This window comes from Elephantulus edwardii, unplaced genomic scaffold, assembly GCF_000299155.1.
Source record: "Elephantulus edwardii isolate Elephantulus edwardi_28Jun2011 unplaced genomic scaffold, EleEdw1.0 scaffold00027, whole genome shotgun sequence".
In the NCBI taxonomy this organism is placed as follows: Eukaryota; Metazoa; Chordata; class Mammalia; order Macroscelidea; family Macroscelididae; genus Elephantulus; species Elephantulus edwardii.
The window spans coordinates 14716190-14721944 of NW_006399777.1; positions in this window are offsets into that span (position 1 = coordinate 14716190).

Below are 5755 nucleotides of genomic sequence, written 5' to 3' on the forward strand. Positions count from 1 at the left end.
CCCCACCCCTACCCCCACCCCAAGTATACTTCACTCTGCAACCCTCATTCCGGACTCTTAGGATAATCATAACACCCTAAAATATGTTATTTTTAAACTATTCTCTCCCTCATCAGCTTCAATGCAGTAAACATAATTTATCCAGTTTTTCTCAGTCTTACCCCTACCCCGATGTCAGCCTCATTCTACAACAGTGGCACCATATATTATTCAAAATGGGTGACCCTGGAGGACAATATGCTGAGTGAAATATCTCAGTCACAAAAGAAGTATATAATTTTTGAAAGGGTGGAGGGACAGTGCAGGAGAGGAAGACCCTGGATGAGATGGACTGACACAGTAACTGGGGTAATGAGTAAAGATGTGTTGAGATAGTAGAAATTGGCTCAGGATGAAGCAGGGTTCAGAACTGTTGTGCATAATGTTACTAAGAGTCATAGTCAACTCGACAGCATATAACAACACACATTCAGACATGGCTTCCCACACTCCTGACCCTACTTCAGTAATTTTAACACCAATCTCACTGGTCTACTGAGCCCCAAATTCACTGCAAAGACCACACAGACTTTATAGAACAACTCTCATAGTTGTGGGGTTTACTGGGGAAGTTAAAAGACTCCAATTCAGGTTGGCAGCAGGACACAATTCCTCAGTCCAGACAGCTTCTCAAGCGTGGTCGCAGGCCCTCTGGCCTTCAGCCTCACGGCTTAGGTCCGTGTTACAAAGTCCCCTCACTCCTGCCAGTAACGGCATCTTCATTCCTCCAGGAAGCTCAGGTGAAGGCTCCTGATTCTCTCCATGGGGCAGCAGTACCACGCTGGCTCCACCTCACGGGTCTCTGGTTCTCTGATGAGGCTGCTGTTATTCTTATTTAGATCCTGGTCTGCGTGGAGCAGGAATCTCTGTCCCTGAAGGACCGCACTGCACTTCCATCTTCCTATTCCTTGCTGCTGTTGAGATTCCCAAATTTCTGCTGCATAAACAGATTAATTTTAACCTAGTGGAATGGTGAGACTACCAAACACCTTACGGACAGACTAACAAACCCTATTGCCAGGGTCCTGCCAATCATGTGGCAAAGTCAAAGTCAATGACCAGGAAAGACATTTTGAGTAATAAACCCTTGACACTATATCCCTTGCTTCTAAGGAGAACCTGGATGCAGCTCCTTCAAGACACAGGAGGAACTTTCTTTGTTCTTTTGAGAGACCATGAGAGAATCAATACTGTTCTCCAACATCAAAGTACCAAAGACATTGATGATCTTTCCGTCATCCTTATTCAATGCCCAACTTTCAAATATATATGAATCAACAACAACAACAACAACAACAACAATATCATGGCTTAGATCCATGGTGCACCTTAGTCTTTGAACTGATATCACTCTTTAGCACTCTGGAGAAGTCCTTGACAGCAAATTTCCCCAATGCTACAAGTCTCTTGATTTCTTGAGTGCTGTTTCCATGGATGTTGATTGTGGAAGTTGCAGACAACTTAGTTGTTTGTTTGTGTTTTTGTCAAGACGTTGCCATTTGGCTCAGCAGTGAGGATTTTTATTTTCTTGATGTTGAGATGCAGTCCATATTGAAGGCTGTAGCGTTTGATCTTCTGCAGTTAGTGCTTCAAGTCCTTTTAACTTTCTGCAAGCAAGGTTGTGGCATCTGAATAATGTTGGTTGTTGATGAATCTTCCTCTAATCCCGACACCACATTCTCCTTCATACAGTTCCCAAATTATGTGCTCAGCATGCAGACTGAATAGGCAGAGAGAGTCTGTTATGTTAGGTATCATAAAATTGACTGTGACTTTTGGATCCTCTCTGTACAACAGATCAGAACCTGGCCTGACCCTACCCTGCACCATCCTAACAGTCTTTGCTTTGCACAAACTCAAGCATGACGTCCTGTTCCACAGAATGAAACCCAATAATTTGGGTTTGATAATCCACTCAATGTATGCGAGACAGGCAAGCTGTTCTCTGGAGGCAAGGATTTTGAAGCTTCATCTCACATACTTTGGGCATGTCCTTGGAGAAGGACATCATGCTTGGAAGGGTGGAAAGAAAACACAGGAGAGAGAGACCCAGGGTGAGATACACTGACTCAATGACTGGGGAAATGGATTAGGTCTATCAGAAGAGATGATGAGAATGGCTTAGGACAGGTTTCAGAACTGTTATACAGAGTCACTATGAGTTGCAGGCAACTCGACGATACATAACAATAACAATATTGTAAGATAAGTCTCCCCATCACTGCCTCTTAGGAATACCCTGGTCCCACTTCTTTCAAGACAGATTTGTACTTTGGGCACCAATATGGATCTCTTACAGTTAGGCAAGTAGGTAGCTGTCTTCCAAAATTTTTTTGGCATAGACACAAGTTATATTAATTTGTTCAAACACCTTGACTGGTAGTCTGTCAATTTATAGAGGCTTAATTTTTGCTAATGATTTCGCTGTAGCCTAGACTTTTTTGTGTGGAAGCACTGGCTCTTAATCATATGCTGCTTCCTGAAATGGTTCATTGCCAATCAATTGCTTTGGGTACGGTACTTCTGTACTGTTCTTCCATCTCCTTTAGATGCTTCAGTATCATTCAATATTTTGCCCAGAGAATCCTTCAAGTATTGAAACTTGAGGAAACTTGAGCCTTGAATTTTTATTCTTCAGCTCTTTCAGGTTGAGAAAGGCCAAGTGTTTTCTTTAATTTTGGTTATAAAACTCTAAGTCTTAGCATATTTCATTATAATACTTGGCTTTCAGTTGCCCTTTGAAATCTTCCCTTCACTTTCACTTTTCTACATTCCAGAACAAGTTTTAGAGGTTTTTTTCTGACATCCACTTCGGCCTTTTCTTTCTTTCTTGTCGTTTAAATGACCTTTTGCTTTCTTCACACATGGTGTCTTTGATGCCTGGTTTCTAGTCATTAGTGTTCACTTTATCACATCTGTCTCTGAGATGGTTTTTAAATTCATGAGATAAAGTCATATTTTGGCTCTTGTGAACTTCTTTCAATTTTCTTCAGCTTCAATCTGAACTTCCACAAATGAGGTAATTAATGGTGTGAAATATGTGAATACCAATTGTGTTAACAGGTCTTCTTTCTATGTGAATGAATATTATCTTATCATTGACAGCACTGTACTTCTGGACAGACTGTTAAGTGTTCTGTTTTGTTTTGTTTTTATTGGTTTGCTTACAAAGTTTTATACATTGTGTTTCACCCTATTCTTCATTCACAGTATGTTTCATATAATCATTCCCATTCATTATGTTTTAGAAAATTAATCACCACTGGACCATGCCCACCGTTACCCTGTCTTTTCAGGCCCCCACTGGATCTTTGTCGTTTCTTTTACACCCTCCACACACCAAACTGTGCAACTCTGTGATTTTGCCCCTACCTATCCTCATTCATCTGCTCCTATCCCTTCCTCCCTTGGGTCCCCATTCAAGTTTTACTAGTTATCCTTCTGTTTTTACAATAATGATCTTATGCAGAATTCGTCCTTCTGAGACTGTGTTAGTTCATGCAGCATAATGCTCTAGAGTCTCTCCTAAGACATGACACAATTCGTCTTCACCTTGTTACTCCCAGTGGAGATAAAGTGATTATCTGATTTAATACTGTTGTTATGTGCCACTGGGTAGACTATGGTTCACAGCGACCCTCTGAACAATGGCTCTGAACCTTGCCCTAACCTGTACTATCTTTCCATCTCTGACACACTTGAGCCCATTGTTACAGTCACTGTGTCAATTCATTCTTTCGAGGGTCTTCTTTTCTCACGCTCACCCTCTACCTTTCCAGGCATGATGTCCTTTTCCAAGAACTGGTCCCTCTCAACAACATGTCCAACATAGGTGTCTATAACTCTCTCTCTCTAGCTCAAAATACCTGTGCCATCTTACTGAGAAATATCCTGCTACCCAGCGTGGCCTCTGGGCCTCCTGGGCCTGTGTGGCTCGCCGTGGAATCCCTCACTGCCTATGCCATGATTCTTGTTTGCCTGCTTCTCCTTTTGGTTTGCTCTCAGGCGTATAACACTTATTTGTCAGCTTCTTCTATTGGTGGAGTGATCTGCATGTTGCTGTTTTCATAGGTATGTGTATGTGTGCTTATCACCTGTTCTACTGTGTACAGCACTTGTCTGTCAGCTGCTGTACTGAAGTGGATTAGAATTTAATATGGCCAATATGAAAAGCAATAAAATGATAACTTATATTTGTGTTTTCCACTTAACTACAGACAAACCACCCTCCCAGTAAAATAAGTATCCACACTGTACATCTTATTATATGGATACACCAAATTTTTAATTCAATTTTTCTAAAGAATACTAGGTTCTATGATAAAAAAAAAGTTGGAGAAAAAAATAAACAACAAAGAATGATAAAACTGACCTTAACTGTGGTAGCACTTTGAACATTTCCAAGGGAGAAAGAGGTAAGATATGCCTAGAAGCTCATGAGATTTTATGTTCCAGACATACGATGAATAACATCTGAATGTGGAATTCTTTGTGGATGAAGAGGAATTTCCAAAAGGGAAACAAGCACAGAAAAAGAGACTGCAACCCAACACATGCCAAAGTATAAAGTAATTTAAATCATTTCCCATCTGCACAACAGACAGAATATCAAGGGAGACACTCGGACAACTGAAATCAGGGAGCAGACTTCCCAGAGGACAATGAAGTCCCCACTCAGCAATTTGCCTTTCAAAGGAAGTCACAGTGTTCCCCAAGTTGTGCCCTAACCAAACTAGAGCACCGGTCCTTTCCTTTAAGATGCATGGTGGGCTTAAGACTTTAAGTATCCCCTTGGGTCCCAGTTTTCTTCAAGTGTTTGGACAAACTCTCTAGGTTTACAAACGATCAGAGTTTCCTTGGAAGCTGCCAATATTGGGAATTTTCCACGACATCCAGAATAGCCCTACTTTCATTTGTGTGTTAAATAATAAAATAAATCATTTCATGACAAAATAGTTCCACAACTACAGGATTGCCTTGCCAAAATTATTTCACTTCAATCAAGCTTTTGCATTTAGGGTCCTTTTACAGATAATACAGAAGGCAGAGAAACAAAAACCAAAAAATGAGTAAACAGATACTTATGATATGGATCATGCGGTTTGACAACTGGTCATTCCAGTGACTGTCTTGGGAGAACAGGGTCTGTTTGTGGGGGGAGATGCGCGGGAAGAGTGTATCTAGAAAACAGAGCCAATGAAACAGATGTGCTGGTTTTTGTGGAAGAAAGAGAACAAGAATAAATAAATCCAAGAATCTGGTTTTATCTTTCTGCTGGAGCAACTTGCAGAAAGGAAATGACATTAAAACTTGAATAACTGCAGGGGGGAAAAAAAAGGCTTGTTGGTGAGGGAGGTGACGGTGGCACAGCAGGTCAGTGGCTCCGTTTTGGACACATTTGTTCTGAGATGCCTATAAAACGGATTGACACGGTGACTGTACAGTGGACTGGAGTATGTCAGAGATGGTCAGGACGGCACAGGATAGGGCGAGGTTCAGATCCAGTGTTCAGAGGGTCACTATGAATCAATCGTCATCAAGTCAATTGCACTTAACAGCACGAGTACCTCCCGTGAGTTTTCAGAAGCAGTTAATCAATCACTCAGGAGGACACAGTCCATCTTTCTCCTGTGGAGCAGATGGTGTATTTAAACCGTGAACCTTGGGATTGTCAGCACAACTCCTAACCTCTGGGCCACCGGGGCTCCCCGATAGT